Source organism: Muntiacus reevesi, chromosome 19, assembly GCF_963930625.1.
Source record: "Muntiacus reevesi chromosome 19, mMunRee1.1, whole genome shotgun sequence".
NCBI lineage: Eukaryota > Metazoa > Chordata > Mammalia > Artiodactyla > Cervidae > Muntiacus > Muntiacus reevesi.
This window is the reverse complement of record NC_089267.1, coordinates 39,163,716-39,177,986: the sequence shown is the minus strand read 5'-3', so window position 1 is coordinate 39,177,986 and position 14,271 is coordinate 39,163,716. Positions and strand designations below refer to the sequence as shown.

Genomic DNA, 14,271 nt, shown 5'->3' with positions numbered 1-14,271 from the left:
TCAGGTAGAAGCATTCATTCTCTGAAACCCACACCTGTTCTCTGAAATCCACCTGAAGTTTCCCTGTCATTGAGCAAACATGGATTCATTTCTTTTCTATCCTAAATGTTCTACGTCTAGTCCCCCACTTGCCCCAGGGGTTGCAAGTTTGGCTTAAATTATCTTTATGTTTAAAGAGTAAAGAAAGTGGTATTTCACTGTAATTTTGTGTTTCAGGCAGACTTTGCTCCAAGCATCTTTTAGTTTTGGCCAGGAAAGCAGTGGCTAACCTGTGTGGATTTGCAGATGGGAGAGTTTTGTCCCTGTGGTTCTTTTTCCTTCCCTGTCATGTTTGGAACTGGGGCCCTGTTCCTCTCCTCTCTGCCAGGAAGATAAAAACACTGCTGAGAAATCCAGATTTGTCACAGTGGAGTTAGTTGTGGGAGGACAGCAGCAGGAACAGTTTATGTTTTATTCCCAGATTAAAGTTGATGGGGGTTATGTTTTGTGTACAGTTTTTTGGAGGCGTGGCCCTTTCTTAGAACATCATGTGATTTAGTGGTGATAATTAGGCAGAAACTTGTCTTCCCTACAGATGCCAAGATTATAGAGGGACTTACTCTCACCAGAGACCGATGAAAGCATCCACAGATATTTTTAGAAGGGGCCTCATCATTCGGTTTCCCTGTTTCATTTTCTTTGCATCAACAGCCTGCTTTCAAACTTAGTCTTGGGCAGGGAGGGAGGGGGGAGATTTTCTCCCTGTTAATGAAAGTCCTGGATGGGACAGGACAACGTCTTCCTATTTATTGTTAGTTGGCCCACTGCCTAGTAACTGCGAAGTGATGGCTGTAATCCCCTTTAGCTGTAGGCTTCCTTTTCCTTCCTGAAGTTTTGCTTAATCTGATGTGGTTTTAGACTCATAAGGCCATCAACATACACACGTAAACCTCATAGTTAACTAAAGCATCTCACTTTAAAGAATGTAAGCCTAGTGAGAGCACCATTCAAACGCAGGGAACTTGTGTCCAAAGCAAGTATCATTAAACCCGGTTATTTACTGTGCTCCCTTCATTTGTCCAGTCCTTGATAGCGTCAGATAAACATGTGTAAACATTGAGCCACCAGAGAGAGGTTAAAAAATGTTAAGGCAGAGGCCTTAGAGGGGCCGCTTTCCTTGTGATGAATTCTAATTGTAAGGTCTTCCTCGTGAATAGTGATCCTGGTGTTCCCCTTAGAAGGCTGACTGCGTTTCCTTTCTGTGTTCACAGTATTTTACAAACTGCCTTCTGTCACGGAGGGACAAGTTGCCTTTCCGTCCTGTGGAGTGGGGGTTTCTCTGTTCAGTTTGTCCTCCGTGAGGGCTGCCTCTCAGCCTGGGCCTGGCCTCTGCCGGTTGAACTTCCAGGCGCAGGCTGTTTCCTGTGCGACCTCAGGGGCGTGCCAGGACATAGTGCACAAGGGGCCCCAAGCCCATTCTGCAAAGAAGGAAAGCGGGCAGGTCCGCACAGCCCCTGCTGAGTGATGAAGTTCCCTGCTAGTGTGGACCTTTGGATGAGACTGTGATGGCGGATGCCCTCTCTTGCTTAGAACGAAGCCACATGGCGGGCTTGTAGGTGCCTCCTGCCTTCTTCCCTCCTGCGCTGACTTGGCGTCGGCATTGGAGCGAGCTGCGCACTCTGCGGCTGGACTTGGGGAATGAAATGTGTCAGCTCCCCAGCATGCGCTGGTGTCTGTGGCTGAATAATTAACACCAGAGGGAACGGGGGGATGGGGTTTGGGCTAGGTAATGCTTCACAGCTCCTCTCTTGGCGCTTACAGTAAGTCAGGGTCAGGACTTGGGGACCAGAGTCCCCTGATGACTGATTGCATAGTGATCTTAGATGGTGGTTTGTTAAGTGTCGCGGTGAAGGAAAGAACGAAATCCCTTTCCAAAGAACCATACCCGCACCCTGTCTGTTCGGGCCTCGGGTCCCAGGTAGAGCCGCTAGAACAGCACCAGCTCCAGCAGGCTAAATGCCTCACAGGTACTGAGATCTGATACCTGTCAGACCTTTCCTCCCTCTGAAATCTGCAAGCCATTATTTTATGGTCCAGAGTAATATTATCTAGTATCCTTACAGAGCGGAGAATACCTCTGAAAAAACCATCAGCCAGGGAAACAGAATACTTGGGGAAGGGGTAGAAAGAAGAAGCCTTTTCCTGCTTTATCCTCTCTGCCTCTCATAAACAACCTAAGCTTTTCTTTTTGGAGCTGTCTTAAGGGTAGTTGTGACTGTGGGTGTGTATTGTCACAAATACTCAGCCCTGCTGTCTTTCTGAGGGGTAGTGAAAAGTAAGATTGCCACGTAGTCCAGTCGAGAGAGAAGCAGATGTAGATAACGTGTGTATATGAGTGAGTGAGAGAGGGGGGAGCCTATTGATGCATTTTTCATTACTTGTTCACCTTATCTGGTGAGACGATCCAGAGTTCATGTTGCTTCCCTCCCACCTTTCTATCCATTTCTTGGCCTAGAGCCTTTTTTTTTTTTTTAAAACCATGACAGCTGACACTGTCTCCATAAACAAGTGGTCTTTGAGGCCTGTCATATCACTTCATTTAGCTACATCTCTGAGTGTGTGGATAAATATATGTGTGTGTATCTGTATAGTAAGTTTATTTGTTAATTCTCTTAACTTTTCCTGGCTCGGTGGTCATATGATGTCTGATAAGACTTGTGTAAGTTCAGATGCTTTGAGAGGACTTAACCATTTGAAGATTTCTTGGAGGCATAGTAATAATACCAACGGTAATGTTGTTATTCATTGTTGAAAGGATATTCTATGGGAGGTTTTTGAGCCATTTGTGCATGATATAATTTTATTTCCTCTGTAGATTTTTAATATGTAAAGCAAAATCCCAAGATAGTCTACTTAGAGATTACTTGTTTTTTTGGTGAGGGAAGTCAAGATTATCCCTGGCCATCCATGCAGACTGATGAAGCGTTTGTGGAAAGTGGCCATTTCCTCCTCTGGGGTTGGGCTGTCAATGGAAGGGTGGTGAGCAAGGTCATTTAGTCCACAGAGCCTGCGGAGGAGAACCAGAGAAGCATAGCTGGTCTGTTTGGGGTGACCAGCTTCTCTGGTTTATAGCTTGAAAGTCCTATGTCCCAGGAAGCCATTCAATCAAAAGATCTGGAGTAAAACCCCATCTGCAGCCCAGCCCTGCCTAACTTGGAAGGGCCCACTGAGACACCCCAGGTTTACCTGACTTCTTTAACCTCCCCGGGTGAACGGCCCCATTTCCTCTAGGCGTTTGAGCTTGACAGCGTTTTGTTATCAAGCACAAGAATAAGGTAAGTAATCTCCAGGCTTTGTCCTTAGGTTTTCAGACCTTTGAATCTAGTGCAGCAAAACAGCCTGACTTGGAGCACCCCAGCCCAGAGGTGGATAAGGAGCCCAGAGGCTCAGGAGGTGTGACCCAGAGGGCCCGCTGCTGCTGTTTGAATGTCCTTAACCGTCTCTGGTTTTCTTCTCTCCTCCTACAGACCCTCAAACTGACGCAAGACCTACCGAGAAAACCCTTTGCCAAATCTGCTCTCAGCAAGTGGACCGTGATACCGTTTACAGCTTAACACCCTGTGAGCCGTGCGTTTCCTACCCCAGCAGAGACTGTTACCGGCCCCTTCCCCCGGGTGAAGCACTTATCCTCGCACAGAACTCTCTATAAAGTATGCAAAACCTTCCTTGTACGGGGTGACAGCCACCTGCCAGCGAAGGACAGCACCCTGCCAGCACCGCCCGCCCCGTTCAGAGCACACCGTCAGCCCGCGGGCCATCCTGTGGTGTTTTAATATCGCGATGGTTTATGGGACGTGTTAAGCGTTGTTTTTGTGTTCGTTTTCCCTTGACTTTCAGTTTCTCACATGCATTGACTTGGAGTCTTTTTATGTTAAAGTGTTAACCATCCTTCCCCTGGCACATTTAAAAACAGAAAATGTACCAGCTACTGCGCTGGCTTTGGGTGTCACAAACGTCCGAGCCTGTAGAACTCCCCAAACTAACACATTACGTAAACTAGAGGGGATTTTTCTGTCTTCTTTACTTTGGTAGAAAACTTCTTTTCTTAAAAAAAAACAACAACTCGACAGTGGCACAAGTGTCCGCTGTGCGCGCCGGCCCAGGACAGAGCCCTGCATCCGCAGACTGAGGGGTGCCCGGCCCCTGACCCCGAGCGCCCGGTCCTGAGTCAGGGCGGCCAGGGGACAGTACCCTGGCCCTGGTCTGCAGTCGCCAGAGGGGCCTGGCCTGTGGTCTCCTGTCAGTATCCTCAGCTCACAGTCACAGTGATCATATGTTGCTTAGAAATTAGGATCTTTTCAAGGAAGAAATCCGCTCAGCTCTTCACTCATTGCCAAATGCCACTACTGGTTTAGTTTTAAGGAGAAAAGAAAAGGAAAAAAAAAAAAGTAGTCTTGTTTTGCTTTGCAGAAGTGAACTTACAGGCAGACATTAAGCCTGCAGTGAGAAATGTGTGGAAAGTACAAATCCAAGTCACTCTTTTCTAAATGCACACCCTTGATTACTTTTAGCCTTGCTCTGTATAATCTGATCTAGTAGACGTGTATGAATGAGGGGCAATAGCATACAAACTGATTCTTTTTTAATATAAATAAGCTTAGGTTGTAATTGTACAGGTGACACAATGGAAGTACAAGATAGGGCCATTTTGACCTCCCTCCTCCCCCTTTTCCTGCTTGTATGGATTTCATTTTCTTCTTTTCAAAAAGTTATGGTGCTGTATAGGTGCTTTCTGTTTAGCCCAGAAAGTGTGATTATGTTAGTTGCCCTCTTTGGTAGACAGCGTAGTGGGGAACACCTTTGGTACATGTGAAACTGGGACAGTGACGCTCCGCTTGGCACAGCACATGCATCCTTCTCCAAAAAGGTATATGAAGACTCTTTTCTTTGCATACAAAGCATTAGGCATACAAATGTATAAATATATTTTATCATGTACAGTTACAAAAATGGAACATTCTGCATGAATGTTAGGGATCCAGGCTCGTAGTTCAGCACAGACCTCCCTGCATGAGTTCTCGCAGACGCTTGCACCGTGCAGTGGGCGCTGACTCCCCCACCAACACAGACATGCCACCCGACACCTGCGCCCGTCACCGGCCACCAGGGGCCCCCTTCTGCACCTTTGCCTCCTGATTCCTCTGGGGGTGACGGTGGTGGTGATAACAGCTCCTAGCATAATGAAAGTTCCATTTGGTGTTGTCACTTGTCTCTCCCGCTTTGCTTAGGTTGTCATGTTTGAGCGATGACCCCATTGATTTCACCCTGCCTTTTACTGAATCTGTAAATTGTTGTGCAGTTTGTGGTTATAGTAGACCTGTAGCCTATTGCCTTTTCTAAACTGCTCCAAGTTTATAATCTTCATTTTGAAAGTATGTATAATTTTTGAAAATATGTATTCTATTCACGAGATCTGCTTTTCAGTGAGACAGACTTTTGCTTACCATATTCCTCTGTAGTAAGGCTAGCCCCCTTCCTCAAGTCTTTGGTAGTCTGCTGTCCATGAGGACTGTCCATTGTCAGTGAGAGGGGGCTGCTCTCTGGGTTCCTAAGTGATGCTGCCCTCAGTGGAGACACAGTTTGATCAGGGACAGGGGAGGGACCAGGGGGTATCGGATTCAGGGAGAATCCAAAGTGCTTCCAACACAAGGGCCCTGAGACTTTCTCTCCTGAGCTCAGACAAACAAGAAAACTAACAAAATAGCTATTTGCCTTCTAGACCGTGGAAACTACTTTGGGGGTAAGAAAGGCAACCCTCAAGATGTGTTTCAAGTTTAAAATCTTGAATTGCTTTTTACACCTGTGGCATCTCATTTATTCTCCCCCCACCCCAATGTTTGTTAGATTTCAGGCAGAATGTCTTACAAAATGTCCTAAAACCAGATTATAATTTAATCTAAAACAGCTGAGGGAGGGACAGAGAGGGGGGTGTGAGAGCAAGAATAGCCATGGAGCAGATCAGGAAAATGGAGAGGGAGGGGTGCTTTGAATCTTTTATTTTTCTTTTTTAAAAAGTAACTCAGCATCTACATGTAGAAAATCATGGACAGCTGAGATCAGGGCAGAGTTAGGTGCCAGCATCAGTGCTAGAAAGGATCAGGCAAGAATGGAATAGTTAGGCCTGTCCAGGATCACACAACCTCACTCTCACCCCTGGCCGCTCACCCGGAGGCCAGGGTCCCTTAGACTAACCAGGTCCTGCCGCAGTCAGACAGGGCAGAGGCGCCCTCTTCTCTTAAGGCCCTGCTTTCAGGAAGGGCCTGCCAGTGGCCACCATGTGAAGTTCTGAGCGTCACAGGTCTCTCACGGGAAGTTTTCTGAGCTGGGCGTCTCCGTGGAATACTCAGTAGCATCCGGGGGTCTGGCAGTCCTAGTGTTCGCTTCCTGATGCAAACTCTCAGAGTCTACCCTCAGCCTCTCATTAAGCTGCTCTAGGGAGCCTTCCACTTTTTGATGGGAAGTTTAGAAAGAAGAGTAACAATGTTGAAAACATGACCTGAACTCTGGGGTTCTGTTGTTACCCTCAGGGTTCCAGAGCCAGAAACCTTTTACCAAAGTTAGAAAAGAGCTTTATCACAAGCCTTCCCTGTCCTGGCATGAGGCCTGGCCGCCAGACTCAGAGTATCCCATTAACTGTGAATGAATCTGAGGTCAGTTCCCTTCCTTGCCGAAACACATCCTTTTAAGATTTCCGAGGTTCGTCTTTGCTGTTAACAGGTGGAGCGTGCACACACGTGTAGTGCTGGTGGACTGTGTGTGGGGCGGGGCTTGGTGTTGAGTTTCAGCCCTGTGTGTGTCTCTGCCCCGCTCTGAGAAGACCTCATGGCTCACCACTCAGGACAGGTACGCCCTGTCTCAGGGTGTCATTTCAGGCAGCTTCTGAACCTGTTAAAGATGGAAGGGAGTCTATCTCATGAGCCCCAACTTAAAGAAGAAGGAATTATTTGAATCTCTTGGAAAGCCCATCAAGAGGAAAGCAAACAGCCACGCCCATTTTTTTGTGTGCGGATGCCAAGGGCTGGTGAAGGAAAATAAAGAAGTTACCCTTTCTCTCTAAAAGCAGAAACAAAATCCTGACAGGTCCAAACTGTGATTTCCTCTTTCTTGGTGTATTTGGGGAACGTTGATTAGGTATAACATTTTTTTTTTTTTTAATTAAGAAAAGCAAAAACTTTTTGTAGAAATTGAATCGCTGGCAAAGAGGTACGAACAGCCAGCCTCTCCTGGAGACCAGGGGTGGCAGGGTGCAGCAAGGGGAGAGAGCAGTCCTTGTGAAATCCCGTCTGTCAGACCAGGTCATAACGCAGATGCCCAGGTACTGAGAAGAGTACAGTTGGCCCTGAGTACACACATCCTCAGAGTCAGCCAGCCTCGGATCCAGAGGGCCAAGTTGTACTACGCCTTTTTATATAAGGGACTTGGGCATTCGCGGATGTAGGCTGGGGGATGGAGTCCTGTAGCCAATCCCTCATGGATACCGGGGGTGACTGTGTATTATATTTGATCTAGATCTTTAGTGGGTAACATTTTATGCAGTTTGAATAAAAATGTTTTCCTCTTGTTTAGTTTTATTTGTATGTATTTTACTTTGATGAATGATTGGTTCCGAGGCCTCTGCCACACTCCAGAAATATTTGTGCGGCTGCTTAAAAAAAAAAAGCTGTGTGTCTGGTCACTTATTTCTCTAAAATTATTTCATTGCCTGGCAATCAATCTTCTCTCAATATACTTGTCCTAGCACATTATGTACACAGGAAATGTTAACAGATGTGAAGGAGGACCAGGAAAAAAAGTAGTTGATAATAAAGAAAAATGTATGTTTTGGCTTCACATGTTTAACTTTTTTTTTTTTTTTTAAGAAAAAAAGTTGCATGAATGGAAAAAAAATCTGTATACAGTATCTGTAAAACTGTCTTATCTGTTTCAATTTCTTGCTCATACCCCATGCAAGCTAGAACTCAGCGTGGTGCATGGCCATATTCAAACACCTAAGAGTCATGCAGTTGATACTTTGGTTTGAAGCACCTCATCCTTTCTTTCAAAGCGAACACTATCATATTGCATTCTTACTGAGGATTTTGTCTGTCCATATGTTACCATGAAATATCTCTACCACCTTTTGTCTCAAGAATCAAAACCAGTTTGATTTGGGAATCTTCTCCTTTCCAAGTGAAATAGAGATGCAGTACTTAACTTTCCTTGGTGTTTGTAGATATTGCCTTGTGTATTCCATTTAAAACCGTAATCTAGTTTGTAAAAGCGATGGTGACGCATGTAAATAAAGCATCAATGACACTCTACCTTACTCCCAAGAAATTGTTTGTTCTCCCTCCCCGTCTCTCTAACCTGAGAAGTGAAATAGCTGGGTTTATCTCAAAGTCTCCCTATGGGAGAGGCACAAAGCAGAGAGACCATCCTGAGATCTCTAAACTAAATGAATCCTGTGGACTTTTTCCCTGACCCACTTTGACCTCCATAGGCAACCAGACACTTTAATAAAGCAGATTTATGGCATTGTGCATGGTGGCAGAGAGCCACTTTTCAGCCTGCACTGAGTCAGGTCACCCTGGGGGAGCTTCAGTGCAGGTAGTGGGATTTGGACTCCGCGCCCCCCATGGGTATCAGCGGTTTTGACCCTAAGGAGGTCCTGCTCTCAAGAGTCCAGCAGATTAACTGGTTGTCGGTCATCACGGTGCCCTCCTACATAGCAAACACAGCATTTAAGGCTGCTGGTGGCAATCGCATAAATATTTCCTCATGGCTAATTTCGGGGGAACTCCACCCTACTGTAAAACTATTCTTAGTAGCCCATGTTGTGGTTTTTCCTATTAATAAATGTCATAAAAATCATTCAACTTTTGGGTTCAAAGTCCTAAGCAACTTGATGGACTCTTATTTCAGGTCAAGTAGGTAAGAAAGATTTTAAAGTTTGCCTCTGGGATAAGTTCTATGTTGGTGGAGAATCATGCTTCCGTAAGTCTGTCCTTACCATTGTTTTGGTTTCCTGTAAAGGTAAAAACCTCACCATCTTCTAGGACCAAAGTCAACTAGAAGATATGTCATTTGAGATTGCTTTCCAGTTTTGATCCTGTCTCTCAAAAGATTAAAGATGGAAATCCAAAACCAGCTATCACAAGATTCTCAGAGTTCCCCCAAGCCAAATAAAAATTCAACTAAAATTAATTGAAGTTAAATGAACAAAACTAAGTCAATGTCAAGTGTGCCAGGGGGCCAGACTGGGATGGACATCAAGACAACTGGGACCTGGACCTTGGCTTCTGTGAGTTTATATTCAAGGTATCTGTCTGGTGCCCCGTGAGGAATAAAGAGCTAACTGTTGCCGGCTCTCCTTTCAGCTTGTTTAGAAGAAGAAGAATTTGTAATGGTTAATCTCACTAACAATTTACAGATTTGATCTCTCAGAATGTTTGAGTAGTGAGGGCAGACTTCTAATCCCACGCATGTGACATGTATCAGCCAAGTCACTCACGTCACAGCTGGAACACAAAGATCAAAGGTGGAGGAAGGTAGAGTTCATAGCCAGGACTTACCTGCCAGACATTCCCTGACCTTGGCCCTTGGTCACCCCCTGGGACCTGGGGAAAAAGGAGATGGTTGTGGTGCCCTGGGTGCCTCTCAGCTCAGCCCGTGGTGAGCATTCTCAGGGGAGTGTGCTTGAAGAACGGAGGTGGAGAGAGGATCATCCAGAAGGGGAGCCCTCCTCCCTCTGCTTCCACTGCAAGCAAGGAGACGCTTAGGTGCTGGTCCCCGAGGAGTAGACACCTTTGGAGCTGGAAGAAGAGGGGTCCTTCTGCTTGAATTTTATTCATTCAAACATTAAAGAGGCAGACTCTCAGCAATATATAAGACCTGAAGAAAGTTCGATTGTGTCTGTGGGTGTCTGTAGTTCCGCCTACTGTCCATCACATAATAATGACCCAAAATTTCACTTTTGCTACCTTTCTCAGAGGACTTACTAGACACACTACAAACATGCCCACTCCCACTCGGGGAAGAAAACTTGCAATGCTCTTCTTGTACGGGCACAGGCCCGCCTCCGTGAGCCCTACGTTCATCCACCCCACCAGCACCAGGATGCACCAGACAGTGGGATGACAGACAAAGCTGCTCCCGTCTCAGGTGTCTCACAGCCCCTGGCCAAACAGGCTGCCCCAAAGGCTGAGGGGTCGATGGCTTGGCACCCCTGTGACTTCCCAACCAAACTGAGAGCCTCATCTGGAAGAAACCACAGAAAATTCTGTGATGGTTCAGTCCAGGGGTGGACACAAGGGTTTTGACTTGGAGCTCTCTTTGTATACTCCTTTAATTTGTCAAAGTGGGAGTGTTACTTTTATAAAGATAAATAAGGTTTCTAACGAGCCATGGTGGAGAGGCTGGCTTTGACTTCTTTTCTGAGTGGTTTGGTTGTTCAATTGTGTCTGACTGTTGCGATTCCATGGACTGAAGCCTGCCAGGCTCCTCTGTCCATGGAGTTCTCCAGGAAAGAATACTGGAGTGGGTTGCCATTTCTGAGACTGGAGGGAATAACGAATCAAGTGGGAGAAAGGGTTAGGGAATAAAAGTAGAGATAAGGAGATGATGATACTGTCTAAAAGGAATCTGATTGATAAATGAATAATATCATTGCAAAGTTGTGTCTTCATAATTTTGGATTTCTGTAACTTCCTCCTATTAACACCTTGAATATCATTATAGGAATTACCTAGTCAGAACAAAGGAATTTTATGCACCTGTTAAAATAATAATTATAAAAACTATATGCTTAAACAGGATGCACTCTTAGAAATGTAATTATCTATTGCTGTTGTAACTTTTATAATGACATAAGAAAAAAAAAGCAGAAATACTATATGCCAGTGTAAACTGTGGCTGAGGAGAGATACTAAAAGGTAAAACCAAAAATTGAGATAATTCTTGTGTCGTGGACACTTTTGGCCTTGACACTGGACTTATAACCTCAGCTGTTGCCACCATGAATAAGCTGATACTGGTCCTTGGCCACTCCGCGCTCTGCTTCTATGGGGGAGAAGGGGCTCTTCCTCCCACCAAGATGTGTCCACTGGGAAATTCCCCAAGTAGGAGGGTGTTCTCATGCCAGGACTTGGCCCCAAAAGACAAATGTCCATTGTAGTTGGCAAGTGGTTATGGAATTTTTTTGTCACGATTATATTCACTGTTGCACTGTATTTTTGAAAGGTAATGTGTTCGCATGATTGATATCTAGGAAGCATACAGATGCACACATAGAATGTTTTCCTATCGCTGTCTAGTTCTCTGCCTAGTTCCTCCCACGCAAAGTTTCTTGCATATCCTTCCAGAATTTCTTATGTATCTACCTTTTTTATTACATGAAAAGTACATTATAGCCACTGACTAGTATCTTGCTTTGTTAATGATTTTCTCACACATGGGGAAAACATCAGTCACAGAAAGCCTCCTCAGTTTTAGATCTGCATGGTCTTCTGTATCATTGTATCCCCATTCATTTAACCTGTATTCCCCTATTGATAGACACTGGACATTGTTTCTAAACATTTTTTGTTATCAGCAACACCGCAGTTACAAACTTATATACACATGTAATAATCTTTGTAAGAATTAATGCCCAAAGTGGAAACAATTCTGGGGCAAATGATACATATACATTTGCAATTTTGATAAATGGATCAAATTGCCCTGCAATGTACCAATTCAGTGTACCAACAGTATATGAGAAATCCCTGGTTCCCCACAGCCTTATAATTTTCAAGTTTTAAAAATAAACTTGCAGGTCTGTCTTTCCCTTTCCCTCTAAGCTTCTTTAAGTCTGTACCAAGGCAAAGAGGGCCTGGCAAGAGTGAGGCGTGGAAGATGGGAGAGGCTCAGGAGGCAGACTATGGGTGGCCTGGTGACGGCGGCGGAGGGAGAAGAGCTCGGTCCTGGTGCCACCCGCCCGTCCAGTCTGACCACGGGCCCCTCCCCTCACGCCACCAGCTCGGACCGCCCCGCTCAGGGTCAGCGGCCTGACCTCACAGCTGTGCTCCCTCACCTCCCAGGATTCCAGAGGGGAGCTGTCACCCGAAGGAATCGAGTCTGGTCTCCTTGGCACCAAACCACACACCTAGACCTATTCATAGCAAGATTGCACAACCGGCTGGAGAACAGGCCAGCCGGGTGTGGGGCGAGCAGGGCTGCTCCTCAGCGGGGCCCTGACCCACCAGTGCCCCTGGGCAAGGCTTCCAGCTCTCAGGGCAGCGCTGTCCCCAGAAGGGATGGGTGGGGCTGGAGGGGTGCCTCAAAGATCTGACTGGCTCCTCCTCCCAAGTCGGGGGAACTTGTTCCTCCAAAGGAAAAGCTCTGATACGCTCCTGTGGGCAGGTGCCCCATGAGGCCTCCTCCTGCCCTACCACCTGGGGTGGGGAGGGGTGGTTCTGCCTAGTGAACGCAGAATCCAGGAGGCAGGATTTTACAGAAGAGGAAACAGTCACTTTATGATGGAGCCCTTGTTGTCTCTGCAGGGACCTGGCATCACAGAGTTGGAGAGCACCACTTTGGAATTGGGCAGACGTTGGTAAGAGTCAGTATGCTCTTCACTAGCTCCATGATGATAGGCGAGTCCCTTAACGTCTCTGGGCCTCTGTTTTCTCATTTGTGAAATGGAAACAAGTCTGCCTGTGTCTGGGGTCAGGTGGATGACCTGAGAGGGCACCGGGGAAGTACTGCAATGTGCGTCCAGCAAGTCAGCAGCAAGCCCTGCGTCAGAAGTCCTCTCTCCTTATACACACTCCATTGGCCCACACCCCGTGGGGTGATGGCTTCTTATGATATAAAAACATAAAACACAATTCGACATATTAACGAACCCCATCGGTATAATTAGATTGCATAGTAATTAAACATAAAAGGTAACCAACTTGTAAGAATTTTCTGCTCTCATCTTCTTTGATGTTCTTCAGGATCTGTTGGCAAGCAGCCATGCTTGTGGTCCATGTCCTCCATGCTGTGTTCCACAGAATCATCATCATCGTCACAGAGAACTCAAATGTCATGGCAAGACTGGATTGGAAGACTTGTTTCTAGCCCAGGATCAGTCACTGAATGACTTGAGTGAGTCACTTCCCTCCCTCTGGGCATCAGTTTCCCCATTTGCACCATCCACTTCATGAACCCCTCAGACTTTATAAGTCATCAGGACCAACCTGGAAATTGAGCACACGCTTTACAAACCACAAAGCAGGTATCAGAAGTACAGACACTGTTTTGAGTCAGGAAACTGGCAAATGTTCATATGTTCACTTTCCAGAAGGGAAACTGAGGCAGAGTCCAAAGCAGCCTAAAGGTTTCTGGTTGCAACCATCCCTAAGTCTGTTTCCAAAGCCATGCATTTAAGGCAGTAAGACCCTGGGAAGATAGAGTACAGAGTGCATCCTAAGGAGATGGGGGAAAATATGGAGAAAGTGAAAAGGATGGATGAGGAAACGGGACTGGAGATGAAGGAGATGGAAGGGAGGAGAGTGTCTTGTTCTGTGGTGTCCACTTCAGAGGGTTTGGTGTGCCCTACACAGAGGTCAGCCCCACAACGTGTCTGGTTTTACGTGAGCCTCTCCAGTTTCTGTTCTAAAGAAGTGAAATGACACAAGGGCCCACAGGGGCCCGGCTGGAAGGTTTCTCAGACACAGACAGGAGGCCAGAGTGATCGCTGCTAGTTTGAAGGGTAGAGGAAATGGCAGCAGGCTGGAACATGGCCCTGGAATAAAGGGAAACTGTCCCCTGGGGCGTGTGTGTGTGTGTGTGTGAGAGAGAGAGAGAGAGAGAGAGAGAGAGAGAGAGAGAGAGAGAGAGAGAGAGAGAGCGAGAAGGAGACCCTCTGATATTACTGTCTCCAGGATGGGCCAAGGTGGAATTTCCTCAACAGACCACTTCCTGTCAGCTGGCCTTGTTGTGGCTCTGGTGGATGTTTGGAGGATTAAAGAGTATCTAACCGGATAGTCTGAGGCTTTTAATTGCTGTGTTTGTGTCTCAGTGAGTGGAAAGTTTCAGGCCTCCCCACCCCTACCCCTTGGCTATACCCAGGGCTAGCTCCAGCCTTGGAGCGGAGCTGCCACTTGGGCTTTAGAAAAGAATGGAGGGCGGTGGATAGGCACCTGGATTTGCCTGTGTAAGTGCTTTGCTTTAGATAAGGTACTTAAACTCCAGTACCTTCATCTTCTCATTTGCAAAATAGAGATGATA

At 46.3% G+C, this 14,271-nt stretch overlaps 1 protein-coding gene across 2 annotated transcripts in view; it reads left to right on the top strand.

Annotated features, from left to right (window-relative positions):
- The window catches only part of FOXO3 (forkhead box O3), a 114,959-nt gene extending 107,066 nt beyond the window's left edge, over positions 1-7,893 (top strand). For both annotated transcript variants that reach the window (XM_065911737.1, XM_065911738.1), the window contains one exon: positions 3,507-7,893. The gene's annotated coding sequence lies outside the window, so the exon portion shown is untranslated. The remainder of the gene's footprint in view (positions 1-3,506) is intronic.
- The last annotated feature ends 6,378 nt before the right edge of the window (positions 7,894-14,271 follow it).